Source organism: Cornus florida, unplaced genomic scaffold (assembly GCF_030987335.1).
Source record: "Cornus florida cultivar Cherokee Brave unplaced genomic scaffold, ASM3098733v1 CherokeeBrave_3.0.0_Hap2_Chr08, whole genome shotgun sequence".
Classification (NCBI taxonomy): domain Eukaryota; kingdom Viridiplantae; phylum Streptophyta; class Magnoliopsida; order Cornales; family Cornaceae; genus Cornus; species Cornus florida.
In genome coordinates, this window is record NW_026775578.1 from 10849694 (window position 1) to 10869572 (window position 19879).

Consider the following 19879-nt stretch of genomic DNA (forward strand, 5'->3'; position numbering starts at 1 on the left):
ATATTCGTGCATAAATTAATTAATCACAAAAATTGGGCAAGTTAACTTAATAACATCATCTAGGTCATTTAGAGGGTTAATCACAACTTAATCAACTAACACCTTCTGCACCGCGTAACTCACAACTTTTACACTCAAAATATTGCATTAATACTCAAAGTGTGAGGCCTTTAATATAGATGGGAGTTGTTTAAAGCAGTAACAGGGAAAAAAATTAGCACGGTTGTAAATTTCGCAAAACATCAAGGAAGTGTTATAGTTATAATGTCACATATTTAGAACTTGACTTACTATCTGTGATTTTGGAGCTCGTTGACAAAATTATAAACTTTATTCCCCGACTGAGTTGATGTGATGGACTTATCAATGAAAACGAACAAGTTGATTCAAAAAGATCTTTTTGATATTCAACTGTGAATACTTGAATTGTCAGGTGCGGTAATATGCATTAATAGAGGGCATTCACTTTGTTCTCCAAAGACCAACAATTAGTTCTTTCTCCTTTTTATTTTGGGTTTCTGTCTGATTCTTTTTTCTTTTTTCTTTTTTTTTTTTGCCAAAAACTAAATAAATCTAGACTCCAAAAGGCTTCCTCTACCTCTTTGGTTGGGCTAAAGGGCCTTCACGAGTTCATATAGATATTTATTTGTAGGTTGTTTTCCTATAAATTCATCTCGTGTTATATATATATATTACCACACACATTCAAACTTCAGGTCTCTTGGCCTTCACGAGTTCATATAGATATTTATTTGTAGGTTGTTTTCCTATTAATTCATCTCGTGTTATATATATATATATTACCACACACATTAAAACTTCAGGTCTCTTCTAATGCTTTAAATAGATGGGAATACGGGATACTTTAACATCTTAGAAATTAGGGGTTTTGGTGCATGCCTCTAGTCCTTCCTCCAATACACAAAGAGGACGGATAATATGATTCGTGTTGTGTGACCCTATTCATTAGGATAAAGAAGTCCTACTTCTGAGATTCATTTTCAAATAAGTAAAAATTTATTATATTAAAGTACCAATCATCTTCTTCTTTTTTATCTTTTCCTTTAGTTCTCACGCACAGGTAAGCTAGAATCCTCTTTAACCACTTCCATTGATATTCCCTCTCCTTTCCTATCCTTCTACCATTTCCATTACCAATCCCCCACACCTTAGCATGTGCAACTCATACAAGAGATGCACCCAAGCACCCGTGAATTTATTCGACATGAGCAAACATGCGATCATGGGAATGAAAGAAAAGCATGATGAGGGCAAACCTGTGATCGCTAACTAATTGGAATGTAAAATAAGGATGATGAGGGCGAACCTGTGATCATTAACTAATTGGACTGTAAAATAAGTATGATGAGGGCAAACCTGTGATCATTAACTCATGGGGAATGAAAGAGAAACATAATGCACTATAACATTATATATTATAGGATGGTATATGTCATAACATTATATATCATATATCAATCTGAATTAAACACTTCAAATCCCCGAAGACATGCAAGGAATTTAAAACATTATCCAAATTCATTCCCACTTTCAAAAGCTAGTAAGTATGAAAACTTAAATTCAAGGTTGTTTCATTGTCTCAATCTAGCTATAAACCTTTCATTTAATTAGTTTCACCGTATATACCCAGTTTTCAACAAGGTGGAAAACTCAAATACAAAAAAATCCAACCAACAATCCATCATGCCAAAACGTCTGCTTCTAGATGTGATGCAGGAATTTTCACCAAAACTTCAACCCTCCAAGACAAAAATCAATCCACCTACATACCAATATAAATGACAATATTTGCATGATATAATGTTGTCGACATGATATAACAATATCAAAATGGTTATAGTTATAAAATTCAGGCGTCCTAAGTTTGATTTTCAAAGACGTAAAAACACCTAAATTTAAAAACGATATGAGTAGTTTGTGAGTTTGTCCCAAAAGTCGCCAGGTTTAGAAGTTTCTCATTTCCGGTGTTGGTGTGGGTTGTGGTAGGGGCGGAAATTGCTTTTAAGTGAGAATAAAGTCAATAAATGATAAATGGTCAAGTATTATTTCAATTGAAATGCCTAAAATATCATTATTAAAAAATAAAATAAATTTAAAAAAAAAAAAAAAATCAATCAAAAAGCATAATGTCCAAAAAGGACACCCTCTTTCTTCGATTACACTCTCTCATCTTTGTTTCCATGTCAGTCATACAAACAGTACGAAGACACACTAAAGAAATCCAATTACGTCAATTTGAGCTTGAGCCATTGGAAGAACTATACGCACACAATTGAAAAACTTCAAAGTATTTCATAATAAAATTGAATGAAACGGTCATTTGGTTATACTAATAAGGTTATATTTTAACTCGCATAATTTCGTCATATAGAAAGTATTTCACCAATAGACTTAAATCCAACTTACAACCCGAGTACTTTAAATAAACTTAAAAAAGCCTCAAGGAAGGAATGGCATTGGAGGGCTTTTTCATCATTCCAATTACATTATATAAATAATTTTAACTCACAAAGGGTCTGCTTGGCATCCGAAAATGTTTTGTGCTTCTATTTCAATCCGAAACATAAATAACATCTTTGTTGTGGAGTGTGTTCAATAGTACTGGAAACATGTTTTTTTTTTTTTTTTTTTTTTTTTTTTTTTGAGTTTTGTTTTTCGCTACAGTATTTTTATGGAAAGAAAATACCAACCCAATTTGGTGTTTCCAGATTTTCGCCTCTTTTTTGGAAATTTTGGAAACAAAGACGATATTATTCTAACAACAACAAAAGGTACTAAACACGTTTTCACATTCCAGAACAAAAAAAAAAAAAAAAAGCAGCAAAAGCGGTTGTCAAGGTCAAAATGAGTGTTCAAACATACCTCATTGTTTTTTGGGGCAATTTTGGTATTTGATAATGAAAGAGAGCTGTTTCAGTCTCCAATGCCAAAAGTATCGTCTTTCTTGGACCCTGAAAGAGCAAAGTGAACATAAAATGAGCAAGAGACTAAAATTTTGGAGGGTGGGAGTCATTCTCTTACTGATATTATCAAAAACGAAAGAAAAAATAGAAAAGAAAAAAACAGGAGGATTTCCTAAATCATGACCCATGAATCGAATGATCCACAAATATAGAGACACTGCCAACTAGCTGCGTAGAGAGGTTGAATCCAATAAGCCAGTATTAATCTTCATCTAAAAGCATACTTCATTATATTGTTGACACCACTTGCTGTAGGGGAAAGCTGTGATACCAACAAGAGAGGAAAGATAGGAGAGAGGGAGAATATAGAAACAAAATCACTAAAACAACATTCTCAGTAATCAACAACCATCATATAGTGTCCAAATCAAAAGTACCAAAGTCTACACATATATATATTGACAATGAAATAAAATCCTAACCAAACGCAACTACCAGATAAAATCTTAAAATAAGAAAACTCTAAAATAACCCTAATCTTATCTCAATATATACATAGATATAACTAATTTTATCAAATTTCTTATTTTATTTACTTTTGCTCCTTCAAAAGTAGATGCCAACGATGTACGACTCGATCTGGTTGGAGGAAAGAGCTGTTACTATTTTGAGTAAAGACAAAACAAACTGTTGGGACAAATACAGCAAACCCAAGAAAGAACCGAAAACAAACACGCCACACAAAACAAATACCACAAAGATTTAGTGTGGTTCCGCAAAACCTACATGGCGTAGATCCGGCAAAAGAACTCGCTAGGCGAAAATCTGGAGAGTACAAGTTTCAGTCCCCAAACCCAAACTCTCGCTCTCGCTCTCACTCTCACCCTCTTTTCTACGATTTTCAGTATCTCTCTATTATTCCACTCCAAACACTATATATTGGGCTACAATAGAATACTAACATCACACATAACAATAAATATAAATAAATAATAAAGGGTCCAGGGCTCAACAAAGAATGGTGTGATGAAATGATAAAACTAGTAAAGAATGGCAAATGTAATAGCTTGTAAGTATTATTACCAGTGGATTACCATTTCGATAAAAGTCAACTCAGATGGTTTCACACATGGTGATCATAGAAGTTTGAACTAATAATAAGGAGCCATGTGATTTTAAATTCCAGCTGGAAAGCTAGAGGACCTTAAGGTTGATATAGAGAGGAAAAAGTGTGAAAGAGAGACTCTAAACAGAACAGAGGAGAAAAAATCCCCTATTACATAGAACCCTAAATAATTGGTTCTTCAATCAAAGATCAATATTTATGTTAGTTTTAAAAAAATCCTGGGATGCATTTTCAATTCAAATGTAGGAAAGTCCTAGTTAATCACTGAAATAAAATAGACTAACTTATACTTTAAAACAAATCAAAACTATTGTATCTGACATTGTTATTTCAACATATGCACCCAAAGGAAAAGAATACAGCCACCAAATGTGCTAAAAAAATAAATAAATAAATAAAAAGAAACGAAAAAAGAAAAGAAGAAGAAATATTGATTCACAACAAAGTCAGTCAAAACAGTCTGATTTCACAATTTCCAAAACTCAATTTTACATATAAAAGGAAAGGAAAGCATAATAGCAAGTGCTACCATTTTGTCGCCCCAAGTAAATAAATCACCCCAACCTCATGTAGCAAACCTACTAAATGGTGTGAAGATTCAAAATCAAGGTTTGATAGTATATATGAGCATGAGCATGTTTGCACGGAGCTGAATTTGTTTCGGATTTCAAATTGCTGAAACTAAAAAACAATGTACACTTCGAATTTTTATTTGTAAAAATGAGGTATACGAATAAGCCCCCAATACCATGCCTATTAGTGTTTACATAAATAAAATTGTACACTAAGATTTGAATTAGAACTTCATATTCCAGTCCCTATTTCAAAGTCCGTAGCAAAAATCGGTATCTTCATTTGACTCCAAACAGACAAGATGTCCGAGAGAGAGAGAGTAGGGGGGAGGGGAAAAGGTAGGAACCTATAAAAGACCCTTTTACAAGAGCAATCTCTCCTCTTCAAAAGTTCCCATTACCCCAAATCACCGATCTTTGTATGCTAAGACTAGAGGCCTCATGAGAGAGGATGGTGGTGGTAGTTTGGTGAGAAAGTTGTGGAGAGAGAGAGGCGGTTATAGGGTGAGTAATGGTGGAAGCAGTAAAGAGAAATGTGTGTCTATATATATATATATATGAATGCATGCATGTGTGATTTAGTTAAAATTTTCATTTCATAAAGTTAATAAGGTCGTACCAATGAGCCAGTGGCCAGGGGTATGAATGCATGCATGTGTGATACAATGCAGCTTGTTTAGGCCACCGCTATAACAGCCTATATATATACCTTGAGCTCAAATCCTACCCTAAGAAGGAAATGCAATCAACCAATCATTGGAGAGGAGAATATTCTGACATTCCCTCAGTGAAAGGATCACAAAGCCCTTGCCAACTCAGCTGTTTTGTCCTCTAGTGTACCCGCAATTCAACAGTTCACTTGTACTGCACATTCATCACCCTTATCCAGACTTGGAGCCTAAGAATTGCTTAACTGTAAACACTCTCTCACACTAGGACCACTGGACACATGTGAAGCAAGTATTCATCGCACACAATGCCTGAAATACCCCTGAAGTGGGCACATGTCACATAATACAGAAAACTGTTGTTGCAGCTGTGTAAATACAAATGCATTGGATTTCTGAGCAGTAAACTGCAATGTAGTATCCGAAGCAAGTGTAAAAACATCAAATTCATGTGTGAGAAGACTTAAATGCTCCTAAAGGACTCTGTAACCAAATGTCACATGCTGCCCAAAAATTTAAGTAGATTTGGCCTGTAAAGTGACTCCACAGCACAATGTACCTTCCTCAACTTATTTAAAATGAGCTCTCATGATTGTAAAATGACTATACTACCCCTGTATGTATCAGATTTGACCTGAGCACACCAGAATTGGTGAAATATCTCAGTAGCGGCCCTGGAAGCATACATTTGACATTAAAAGTGCAAACAACTGTGAACAATGAGACCAACAATCTCCCCCTTTTGCCTTTGAATGTCAAAACCTCACAGCAGCAATAAAGATAAAGAACTGATGCCAAATCAACAAGATAGATACCAGAAGAATGAAACAAATAACTAAAGGATAAAAGCTATCCTTATTTCAGTCATTTTCTCCCCCTTTTTGACATTGAAATCAGAAGGTAAGAATGACCAACAATGTAAGCTCAAAAAGGGTAAGGAACAACCCAGAGAAGATCTCTAAGGGCTGAAAATCTTTAAGGAAGAAGAGGTGTGGTCATAATATCTGCAATTTTGTGTTTAGTAGGCAAATAAATGATATCAATGAGGCCTTTTTGAACCTTGTCTCTGAGAAAGTGGTACATGATATCAATATGCTTGCTTCTACAATGAAGAGTATGGTTCTTACCGATAGCTATAGCACTTGGTTGTCACAGAGGAGCTTTGGAGGGCCTGAAAACTGGATGTCAAAGGCTCCTACAGGCGCCAGCTTGTCTCCTGTAAGGGACTAAAGCGACTGCCTTTGCATAGGCGTGCACCTTTGTGACAGAGGCGCAAGGCTACAGATGGCACAAAGGTGCACCTGATTGAACCTAGCCTTTTATTTATTATTTATTATTACTTTTTGTTTGGAATTTGTTTATTATTACTTTTTAGAGAACTTTACAAAACAAAAAAGAATAAAAGAAAAGAAAACGCAAAAGGAATGTCAAAAGTGGTTTGAAGCAAAAGAAAAGAGACATAGGGCTAGGGCTTGCGAAGCAAAGAGGATCTGCCGGATCTCTCGAATATGCCGACTTCTCTCACGGTAAGTTCTTCTTTTCTCTCATCTTCTTCTTCTTCTTTTCTCTCATCTTCTTCTTCTTCTTTTCTTCTTCTTCTTCTCTCTTCTCTCGGTAGAATTCTCTTCATTTCTCTCTCTTCATTTCTCTCTCCTTCTCCTTCTCCTTCTTCTTCTCTGTTCTTCTTCTTCTTCTTCGGCAGAACTTATGTGAGTTTGGCATTTAAAATTTATTTTTTCAAAATCCAACTTACAGATTTGTTTATTAGTTTGCTTGTTTGTTTTGTCTTGAGGCTCTTATTTAGGCCTCTGATGATGTTCGTTTAGTGTTATTTATGTTTGAATCCGTGTATAATACTAATATCAATAAGACTATCAATCTTTGTAATAAGAGGAGCAACTAAAACACTTCGGTCTAACACTCCGATTGAAGTGTTGGGCTTTTAAACCATTTTCCCTATGCTTTAGGCACCCAGTTCCCTTTTTGTTGCTGTTATTACAGCTTTTGGGCTCTGGGTTTTCTTCTAGTGTACCTTTGTTTGTACAGTTTGATTCTTCATTAAAGTTTAATTACCAAAATATAAGAATTAGCTATCAGTATTCTTTTTTCTTTTTTTGTTTTTGTTTTCGAGATACAAAATGCTTTCTAATATATAAACTTCTCTGATTTAAATTTGCAACCTGACATATCCTTGAACCATTTCAAAACAATAAAAGTTACTTGAATTTGGCAACTATTTAAACATGGAATTTCCTAAATGATTTCTATGTTTGTTTTAGTTTTATCTCATAATTCTCCTTACTTGACTTTTGCATCTTTATATTAATATGTTTGATTATTTGTTGAACTCAAGTACTTGATTTAGTTGGCTTCGACATCTTTATGTTGAATATTGAACTTAAGTAATTGATTTAGTCGACTTTTGCATCTTTATATATACTATTGCATCTTTATTGGGTGGTTTTTTTTTTTTTCGTTCTTTCAATGTGCACCTTGCTTCAGTTGGGCGCACCTGGCCTTTGCGCTTTTGTACGCCTTGAGCCTTTAACATCTATGCACATAACAAAACGGAAGACCTGGAAAATTTCAAAAAGTTCATATTACGTTGTATTGGCCTAAACAATCATCAGTATAGGCCTCACGATTGGAATCCATTTTACGATTATAAGACCTCTAAGTATGTTCTTTGAATTTTATATCAACATTTCTTTTAATCTATTCAATTATTGTCCTTATATTCTTTTATTGCTCCAAGTTTTTCATTTATTTCTCTTAGTATATACTAGTTTTTTCTGTCTTAGATTCATTTATTGCTTCAAGTCAGTAGTAATTGGTCATGTTAATTTTACAGAGCATCCCATCTATTGAAACACCCTTTGTTATTGAATGAGAAAGAGAGATTTCAATACTTTGTGGCTCTCTGCCATCATTTGGGATATCATCACAAGGATTACACTTTTAACACTGACCAAAAAATCAATCAAGAGTTGATCAATCCATGGGGAAAGGCAAATTGGATATATAAGGTTCGCATGAAGCATAAAAAGCGACGAGTTTGTGTTCCTTATGAGGTTCTACAGTATCAAGAAAATGAGGCTGGAAGTATAAACCAATACAAATCTTGTATGTGTTTTGTTGATAATACAACCCATCATGGCTGTGACCATGCAAAGAAATTTAATGAACTGGTATGCCATCTTGCTTTTGTGTTGTTTCTGTTTGCTTTAATTTTTTTTTCCTGACCTACTTTTAAACTTTACTTGTTTAATGAGCATTCTATTTTTTCTCAATTAGATATATCTTGAAGAAGATGTAGCCATGGAGTTGGGACACATATTTCCTGGCTTTCTCTCAGCCTTACTCAAGGTTTCGATCGAGGTGGTTGATTATCCGATGATGTAGCTTCTAATCTTAATATGCTCAGGTACAGTGATATAACATGACTTAGCCAGAATTTAGTAGTGTTTATAGTGATTTTAGTAACACAATCCGTGGTAATTGATGTTTCCTTGGTACTTTGTCACCATGGTTTTCTCTAATAGTTTTTGAATGTGAACCAGAATTTAGTTGTGTTTCCAGTGATTTTAGTAACTATCAGTGGGAATTGATGTTTCCTTGGTATTTTATCACCATGGTTTAGACTGTTTTGTTTTCTCTAATAGTTCTTGAATGTGAGCCAGAATTTAGTTGTGTTTCCAGTGATTTTAGTAACACTATCAGTGGTAATTGATGTTTCCTTGGTATTTTGTCACCATGGTTTAGACTATTTTGTTTTCTCTAGTAGTTCTTGAATGTCAGCCAGAATTTACTTGTGTTTCCAGTGATTTTAGTAACACTATCAGTGGTAATTTGCTGTTTCCTTGGTATTTTGTCACCATGGTTTAGACTGTTTTGTTTTCTCTAATAGTTCTTGAATGTGAGAGGGACTCTCATACTTGTTTTGTCTTCGATGCGTGACATGTGCTTAAATTATCCTCAGAAGTACACTACACTGAAATTTTACCATTAGACAGAAAAATTAATCATGTTATGTATATTTCAAAGTGTTAACAGCTAAACATTTGTGAATGATTGGGGTTAAAGGTACATAAATTGTTTTAATATTGTCTATTGGACATGAACATGTATATTTAGTCAAATTAAATGTAAAAGTGTTTAAAAAGAAATTGATATTAGACCATCCCTAAGGGGTACTAGTAGTTATTTATTGTTGCCCATCTAATTGTTGCATGTGGATTCGAACGTCCTTTCAATTCAATAAATTAGCCTTTGATTGATATATATATCATATGCAACAAATAGGACTGCCCTTAGCACTCCTTCAATTAGTAATGTAATATTTTACATAGGGCCGTGAATGAGTTAAAGCCAGGATGAGTTTGGAGGTGTTCATACTCAACTTGGCGTATCTACATAGTTGTTTGAGCTTTACTGTAGCTCAATCGAGCCTAGCTTAACTACAATCGAACTTGGCTCAACTTTGTTTGGGTAAACTCAAGTTTGGCTTGTGAGCTCGTTTCTCCCATCAAATTTTTTTTTCTTTGCCACACGCAAAAAAATAAATAAATAAATTAGGGAACAAGATGACCGAGATACCGATATATATAAAATCTGCATTTTATATATACACATACGCAGAGTTACCATCTACCTGGAGAAATCACCATTGAACCTAAATAAATTTCGGATCTCTATCATCTTCTAACTCTTTACACAATAAAAATGAATCATGATTAAGTTTAAATTTGTGAGATTGTGTTATGGGGTTTGTGAGTAAATAAAAAGAGAAGAAAAGGGAGAGAAGAGGAAAAACATTATTCTCGTAGGGTAGAACAAAACCTACGAATGATTCTGCTGTTAGAGTTGCACTACACAATCAACTGGATTTGATACCAGTTGTTGTGGTGGAAACGCAAAATAAACAACACTGTTCAAGGAATAAACAAGTAATCACGAAGAATAAAAATAAAAATAAAAAATCACACACAAGATATACATGGTTCACCCAAATCTTAGGGCTACATCCATGGAGCACACCGAACAAAATTACTATGAAAAAGATGAAGAATTACAAGGAGAATTCTCTCTCAATCTCTCTCAATTGCTCTCTCTTGTATTAGCACACATTTATCTCTAATTTTCACCCCTATTTATAGAGCCTCAAACTTGTCCTACAAGAACTGGCCTTTTGTAGAATCCAAAACCAATAAGGAAATTAAATCAAATCAGGAAACTGAATTTTCCTTAAACCAATAAGGAAGTCAAATCAGATTAGAAAACTGAATTTTCCCTAAAATTCAGTACTCTTGAAGTTTCCATATAATTAAATTTCCTAAAAATCTTCCACCTAATTAAACTCCACAAAACCACAACAATCTCCCACTTGGACTCTGGAGCACTTGTAAACCCATTCCATCTTCTTCTCATGCATGTCCCATACATGTTGATGCGCTTCTTTCTGTCTTCAAGCTAGAAGACCAACTGAAGTTGCGCACAACTTTAGTTTCTCCATGGTCACTGTCTTGGTCAACATATCAGCCGGATTCTTGGTGCCAATTATTTTCTCAAGTGTCAACACCCCATCTTCTAACAAAGATCTGATAAAGTGATACCGAAGTCCTATATGCTTGGTCTTTGAATAAAATGCTGAATTCTTTTCCAGATGTATCACACTCTGACTATCACTATGCAAAACATTCTTCACTTATTCGAATCCCAACTCTGTCAACAAATCTTGTAACCAAATCATCTCCTTGCTGGCCTCTGTCATCGCCACATACTCTGCTTCTGTAGTAGATAACGCTAAAATCCTCTATATTTGCGAAACCTAACTAACTGCAGTTGTACCCACCATGAACACATACCCGATAGTACTTCTTATGTGGTCCACCTCACCAGCAAAGTCTGAATCTACATAACCATGTAGCTTCACTTCACCCCTTCTGAAACATAAACATCTGTTTGTGGTACCCCGTAGATATCTCAATATCCACTTTACTGCTTCCCAGTGTAGCTTGCCCAGATCCTTCATGAACCTGCTTCCTACTCCCACTGCATATGCAATGTTTGGTCTCGTGCACACTATGACATACATCAAACTTCCAATGGCTGAGGCATATGGAATTTTAGCCATGAAGTTTTTCTCATCTTCTGTCTTCGAAAACTGATCTTGAGATAAACAGAAGTGATTAGCTAAAAGAGTACTCACCGCTTTAGCATTATTCATGTTGAACCTCTTCAGAACCCGTTCAACGTACTCAGCCTGAGACAACTACAAAATACCTTTATGTTTGTCTCTGCTAATCCTCATCCCAAGAATCTGCTTCGCTGCACTAAGATCCTTCATCTCGAATTCACTAGACAACTGCTTCTTCAATTTACTAATTTCTTCAAAATCAGAACCTACCACTAACATGTCATCAACATAAAGTAGAAGGATAATGAAACTTGAACCTCTTGAAGTAGCAGCAATGGTCACCGTTGCACTTGTTGTAGCCATGTCACTTTATAAAACCATCAAACTTCTTATACCACTACCTCGAGGCTTGCTTCAAACCATATAAGCTTTTCTTCAATTTGCACACTAGTTTCTCTTTCCCTTTGATTAAGAAACCCTTCGATTGTTGCATGTAAATTTCCTCCTCAAGGTCACCATGGAGGAAAGCAGTTTTGACATCTAACTGCTCGAAGTGCAACCCTTCTGCTGCAACAATGCTAAGAACTGAGCGAATGGTACTCAGTTTCACAACCGAGGAAAAAATGTCTGTGTAATCAATGCCTTACTTTTGCTGAAAGCCTTTGACCACCATTCTCGCCTTGTATCTCTTGGAACCATCGTGTTCCTCTTTCACCCTGTACACCCATTTGTTGTGAAGAGCTTTCTTCCCCATGGGCAACTTGGATAATTCCCATGTTTTATTAGAGATAAGGGATTTCATCTCATCTTCCATTGCAAGCTCCCACTTGCTAGCATCTTTAATTTGACATGCTTCATCATAGCATTCAGGCTCGCCATCATCTGTAAGCAACATATAATCCAAATATTTCCTATTCGGTACATGAGGTTGCATAGACCTTTTGGGTGCAGGCATAGGAGTTGGAATCTGCGGTGAACTATACTCTCTGAATTCTAGCCAAGAACCCTCATCTGTCTGCTTCGCATCAATGCTCTCTGGATCATCATCCAACTCAACAAACTCAGGCTTACTCTGCACAGGACTAGTTAACTGTGCTGCATCTCTATCCTTGTACATCACCTTCTCGTTGAAAATCACATCTCTACTTTTGATGATTTTCTTGTTCTGATTATCCCAGAGTCGATAACCAAACTCATCTCCGCCATACCCAACGAAGATGCATTTTAGTGACTTGGGGTCGAGCTTTCCCCTAGCATGGTCACTAATATGCGCATATGCAATACAACAAAAAACTTTCAACCATAAAAGATTTACATCTTTGCCACTCCATACCTCTTCTGGTATTCAATGCTCCAAAGGCACCGATGGTCCACGATTAATTAGGTAGGATGCTGTATTGACTGCTTCTGCCCAAAACTATTTGGGTAGACCCGAATGTATGCGCATGCTTCTGGCTCTTTCTGTCAATGTTCGGTTCATCCGTTCTGCCACCCCATTCTGTTGTGGGGTTCCTTGTACAATCCTCTCTAATCTGATCCCATTATCAAAATAGAACTTCTTAAACCCAGTATCTTCATACTCAATCTCAATCTCTCTCAATTGCTCTCTCTTGTATTGGCACACATTTATCTCTAATTTTCACCCCTAGTTATAGAGTCCCAAACTTATCCTACAAGAACTGGCCTTTTGTAGAATCCAAAACCAATAAGGAAATTAAATCAGATCAGGAAACTGAATTTTCCTTAAACCAGTAAAGAAGTCAAATCAAATTAGGAAACTGAATTTTTCTAACAGATTAGGAAACTGAATTTTCCCTAAAATTTAGTACTCTTGAAGTTGCCATATAATTAAATTTCCTAAAAATCTTCCACCTAATCAAACTCCACAAAATCACAACATCTGCATCACTCAAAATTTGTATATAAACAGCAAGAAAATAAAACTGCCTTTAATACAATAAGGCCTAATAACCCAAATCTCTAACACCCCCCCTCAAGTTGGAGCATACAGATTGAACATGTAGGGCTTGAAATACAATAGTTGAAATGCACTACAACCTAAAGGCTTCATAAATATATCACCAAACTGGTCGTCAAAACAAATATAGGGCGTAACAATTTGTTTCTGCACCAACAAATCACAAATAAAATGGCAATCAACCATTATATACTTGGAGAGCTCGTGAAAAACAGGATTGCGAGTGTGGAGCCTAATATCACAAAAGAGGAGGAAGAAAGAACCTTAAGTTGTCTTTTGGTGGAAGCTTGATTGATATTGTACACCAAGGCCAAATTTCAGGAATTTTTGGGTGGTATTTTGATAATTTCTGTACTTATTATGTTGCCTTAGTGCGAATGTATTTATTTATTCTGAACCCTCTCTATCTTTGTTTAAATCATCATAATGAAATCCCATGTAACCCTTAAACGTATTCCTAAATTTTGAGTGAACCAAGTAAAAATGTGTGTGTTCTTGCTGTTTGTTTGATCTATTTTTTGTTTAATTTCGCAAGATTATGGTGTTCGTGTGCGGCAGCTCTTTGATCTTCTCATTAGCGTGAATAGAAGGAAAATGATGTGAAATGAAATTACAATTAGTTTAAATGGTAAAATGGACTTGGGTCATTGAAAAAGCTTAGGTTATTAAGAAAGATAATGGGTTTTTTATTTTTAATAACTAATTGTTGGGAAGGATTGTTATATATATAGTTAATTGGGTCTCTTTATATGGGTTATTCTAATATTACAAAGGGTTTGGATTTCTTTTTCTCCTAGTTGGTACTCACACACACTTATCTCTTCTGAGACTTGAACCCCTAATCTCCCTTTGAAAAATAAGAGACTGATACCGCTAGATCACTGGCCGTTAGTAAAGGGTTTGGATTTTTAATATCAAATTGTAAAGAGAAGTTTTTTTTTTTTTTTTTTTTTCCTCGAGAAGTAACAATAAGTAATATAGAATAAAAAAAACAAAATTGATTTTAGTTTAGTTTAATGTATAGTTTTGTTATTTTCCATTCATAATATATAATGGTAATAGAAAAACAGAAGTAAATTTTTTGAAAAATAAAAAAGGAAAATTGATTAACAAATTGTCGTAGATTAGGTTCTAAGGTTAGGATTAAAAAGTGAGTATATTCCTTGCTCATCGAGGAGCAATTAAACACCATTGTATATATATATTGAGCTTAAAAGGAGCCCCGCCCATTCACGATGTGTTCACAAACTAACAAACCAAATAGACAGGTGTTTGAGCTTAACTAGTTTATTAAACTAAGTCTAAGAATTTTATTTGAAATTGGTTCGTTTATTAATCAAACAAACACGAACTAGGTTGTTCGTTGAAAGTTTGGCTCATTTGCATAAATATAGATATCCAAAATAAAACTTAGAAGATTCTTAACATAACTAACACCTTAACTACAAGTTATAATTTAAACGGTAGAGTACAGAAAAACTCCCCAATTATAATTTAAACGGTAAAGTATAGAAACCCTCCCGACTTGTAGCTTTTTCCAATAAACTCTCTTTGCCTAATTTTTTTACCAAAGACCCCATCAACTATCCGAGGGGGTTAAAAGAGGTAATACTTGAACTAAAATGCCCTTTTATTTAAATCTTAATTTTTTCGAACTTCAAAATTTTATATCTCACAAACCGTCCATTAAAAAATTATCCGAGGGGGTTAAAAGAGGTAATACTCAGCATATTTGCAAGAAAATCTACACACTTATTCATTTACATATGGAGCATAACATATTAAAAATTAGCCCAACAAAGATCGATTTTATGAGATATCATATTTTGCGTCAAAGTATTTTCATTTTTTTTATAAACTCACCATTTAAAAAAACAATCAAAATGAATATTCGGTCTCTGTTGGGGTTAATTTTTTTAAATGTTATACTCCATATACAAATGAATAATAAAATTTTCTTGCAAATAACTCAGACTATTGTTTATATATTTATATATATATATATATATAAATTAAGATTCTTGTAGTAGATTTTTCGATTGTCTATTTTTCTATGGGTGTGATGTTTTGTTGAACAAATCTTATATTTCTGGAATCCTTGTTTTATAAGCTTTCCTTGCATATACAATTGAATAATTCTAAAAATTTCCTTGCAAATGACTATGAGTGTTGTTTTTTTTTTTTTTTTTTTATAAATATAATAAGATTGTTGCAGTAGATTTTTAGATTGTCTATTTCTTTATGGGTATAATGTTTTCTTGAACAAATCTTATATATCTAAAATCCTTGTTTTTATAAACTTCCATGCATATATTATTTGCAATATTTTGTTTATCCCCTTGGATAGTTGAGTAAGTAAAATTAGCCGTAAGAAGATTCAATACAACACTCTTGTAGATAAATAGTCAATTTTATCAGCACAATGCCTCATCCCTGATAGAGAAAGCTTTGAAACTTTATTTATCCACCAAAAACTCATCTATCGAAGGGGAAAAAAAAAACAGTCAATAAGCTGAAAGGTATGGCATGGAGATCGATAAATTTCATTTAGATAAACAAAATGAAAAAACGGCTTCTATGTGCACAAAAGAAAATCCAAAAAGGATCTTTATGTGTATCAGCAACTACCCAAATATACAAAAAAATAAAAAGAGACTCAAAATCCTGCAGTTCCAGCCTCCCCCTCCTCCTATACGCTTTACAAAATTTAAGCTCCCATGTCCATAAAATAACTAACTCAACAGATACTCAGAACTCACAAGCACAATCGCCTATTCTCATCTCACCATCCAATTAATCACATTTTTACATGGTCATTAGTGGAATTAGTAATGTGGGAAAGGGTCACCTTTAGTAGGCTGAGAGCCTTCTCCTCCGCTTGTAACACTTTAAATGGCCTTTTCCAATGTTGACGCTTTCCTTGTGAACGGCATGTTTAACAGAGCATTCTAAACTGATTTCACTTTGGCAAGGTACGGACTCGAGAAAAGTTGATTGACTCACTTGTGGATTTTGTTCACTGTCCATTTTGTCACGGGCTTAGAGTTTCAGCACCACTCTAGCTGCTCCCGTGCGGCACCAAGACGTTGCTTCCACTCTCGCAAGTACTTGGTCAGCCTAACTCCCGTGCACACCTTAGCCAACACACTCCCCTCGTGCGCTTACTAGTGTTGTAGTTGCCCTCGCCCTCTCCTCACTTGGCTTGCACACTCACACACACTAAGGCACTTAAGTTAGCAAGGAAAGAATACTTCTATTACTTCAAAGAATGCTTTGTACAAGGCTAACACTCAAGCTCTCTACAAGGCTCTCAAGACTCACTCTAGGACTTGTTCCCTACAAAATGAAGTCCTACCTCTATTTATAGGCATCCCCATCCCTAATGGACGGCTAGGATGCATTCTAACCAACGGTGGAGATTGATTATCTAGAATCTTCTCCCACCTTCTTCACACTTCCATACTTATCTACTAGTATCTACAACATTCTAGAATTCTCTATACTACTCCACACAACTCTGGAGAACTCTAGAACCTTCCACACATTTTTACACATATCTAGAATCTTCCACATAACTCTAGACTATTCCGGAAGACTCTAGAAACTCCACTTGCCATGCAGTTGCCATGCAGCGTCCTCCTCAGCGTCTGCGTGTCGCCTGCGTGGCACAACCTCCATAGGCGGGGCGTGACATTCTCCCCCACCCATTTTCGTGACGCCCTCGTCACGGTTTCTTCAGCTGACCAAGCCTCTCGCAGGTCATCAGCACTTACGCATATGTCCTTGGCCCAAACGTACGAGCGCCCTTCGGGAGATGTGAAGTCCTCACGAGCTCCATCGTGTTGACTGCCACCTCTAGACTCTTCTTCCTGCCCACGAGCGGCACCATGCATGCGGCCTTGCCTTCCTCGCCTCCAAGTATCATCAACGCACCAAGGCATGGTAGTGGCGCGGCGTTGTTCCTGTCCATGAAATCCAGCCCCAGCACCATGTCATGGTCGTCCATCTCCGCAACTTGGAAGTCAGCCTTGCCCTTCCATCCTTGCATGCATAGCTCCACCTCCTTGCACACTCTACTCACGCGTGCCTCCTCGGAGTTGACGGCCTTGATCCAGCCCTCCGTCTTGCGCATCTCCAAGCCAAGTCGTTGCGCCTCCTCCGGGGTAATGAAGTTGTGTGTAGCACCCGTGTCTACCAACGCTTGCACGGCTTTGCCACCAACCTACGCATCCACATAGCGCACCCCAGCTACCTTCTTTGCCTTGCCCTTCTTCTTGGTGTCATGCGCCATGCTACTCAGCATCTGCATTGCCCCCATGCACCTGTCTTCATCGCTGCCCATATCGTCCACCTTACCCTTGCCCTTATCTTTCACAAGGGCACTCATGGTCTTCTTGTTGGGGCAATGTCGCAATATGTGCGGCCCTTCGCACAAGTAGCACTTCGGCTCTCACTTGCCCTTATCGCGGCGCTCCCATTTTCCACTAGCCTTGGACCTCTCTCCATGATCCTTGCCCTTATCATAGCGTGGGCGTCTCTCCTCATCGCTGTGCTCATCATCGCTAGACTTGGGCGAGCCCCATTTCTTGAAGCGACGGTCTCCCCCACCTTTGTCGTGGTCCCTCCTGGGAGACGTGGCCCTCTTGTCATCGCGCCTAAAGTCTTCAAGGCGCTCCGCTATAGCCATTGCTGATGCCAAGTCTCTAGGCTCCCTCCTTCTCAGCTCTGTGGCTACCCAAGACTGTAACCCATCAATGAACAAGCATACGCGTTGCCGCTCTGGCATCTCTGGGATCTCCAGCATCAAGTTGGAGTACTCCTTCACATACTCTCTTATGCTGCCCTTCTGTTTCAGGCGCCTTAGGTTGATCATGGCGAGGTCCTCAACGCACTTCTGGATAAAACTGCCTCTTGACCTGCCTCTTGAACTCCTCCCATGTGTCAACTGCTCTTGCGCCTCTACCGGTGAAGCGCTGCCTCCACCATAGAGCGGCAGTGTCCGTAAGGTACATGGTGCCTGTCTGCACCTTCTCCTCATCATCCTCGATCTCCATGTACTCGAAGTACCGCTCCATGTGCCAGAAGAAGTTATCAATCTGGCGCGCATTCCTTGCCCCATCATACTCCTTGGGCTCTGGAGCTTTCTTCTTCCTTGGCTTCACCACGACCTCGCGCGCCTGGGAGAACTCCTTCTTGCACTCGGCAATCTCCACGCGCAAGTCGTCTACCTGATCATACAAGTCCCTTTCCTTCTCTCGTGCCTTGTTGGCAATACCGTCAATCAGCTCGTAAAGTTCCGCCATCTTTCTCTCGAGCCTGTTAAACTTGGTCTCCGTGTAGACCAAGTGTGTGGCAAGCTTCTCCTCCAAGCTCTGCTCTAAGATGTGGACTTGGTGGTCTCCTCCGCTAGCCATGTCTACTCCAACAAAGCTCCCTTGGCGAACCTACTCTGATACCAACTGTCACGGGCTTAGAGTTTCAGCACCACTCTAGCTGCTCCCGTGCGGCACCAAGACGTTGCTTCCACTCTCGCAAGTACTTGGTCAGCCTAACTCCCGTGCACACCTTAGCCAACACACTCCCCTCGTGCGCTTACTAGTGTTGTAGTTGCCCTCGCCCTCTCCTCACTTGGCTTGCACACTCACACACACTAAGGCACTTAAGTTGGCAAGGAAAGAATACTTCTATTACTTCAAAGAATGCTTTGTACAAGGCTAACACTCAAGCTCTCTACAAGGCTCTCAAGACTCACTCTAGGACTTGTTCCCTACAAAATGAAGTCCTACCTCTATTTATAGGCATCCCCATCCCTAATGGACGGCTAGGATGCATTCTAACCAACGGTGGAGATTGATTATCTAGAATCTTCTCCCACCTTCTTCACACTTCCATACTTATCTACTAGTACCTACAACATTCTAGAATTCTCTATACTACTCCACACAACTCTGGAGAACTCTAGAACCTTCCACACACTTCTACACATTTTTACACATATCTAGAATCTTCCACATAACTCTAGACTATTCCGGAAGACTCTAGAAACTCCACTTGCCATGCAGTTGCCATGCAGCGTCCTCCTCAGCGTCTGCATGTCGCCTGCGTGGCACAACCTCCATAGGCGGGGCGTGACAATTTGCTAGGAATTTTTGGGGCTGGTTGAAGGATACTCTCAGATGGGGGCTGGATCTTAACTCAATTCATACAATGGATGTTATGCTGATGTGGTTTTTACAACAGACCAGTAATTTGTTTCATACCATTCTTGTTGCTGGCTATTGGAGTGTATGGAAAAAAAGAAACCGACAATTGCATGGACATAGTTCGAGATCTACTTTAGAGGTGGCTAGGCAAATTTTATTCGAAGACTTAGATGTGTATAATGTCTCAATTAGAGACATTATTTAATTAACACTTTATTATTTTTCTTTTATTTACTGGAATTGCTTTTCTTTAAGATCTTGTTTTTTCCAGT

The 19879-nt window shown here is 37.3% G+C and overlaps 1 long non-coding RNA gene across 1 annotated transcript; it reads right to left on the minus strand.

The window, feature by feature from the left end:
• Nucleotides 1-1401: 1401 nt before the first annotated feature.
• Nucleotides 1402-5289, minus strand: LOC132269332 (uncharacterized). The gene is made up of 3 exons (XR_009469465.1): nucleotides 5242-5289; nucleotides 2884-2972; nucleotides 1402-1783 (listed from the first exon to the last, which is right to left on the minus strand). It is a non-coding gene; the product is annotated as an uncharacterized LOC132269332 (long non-coding RNA).
• Between the last annotated feature and the right edge of the window lie 14590 nt (nucleotides 5290-19879).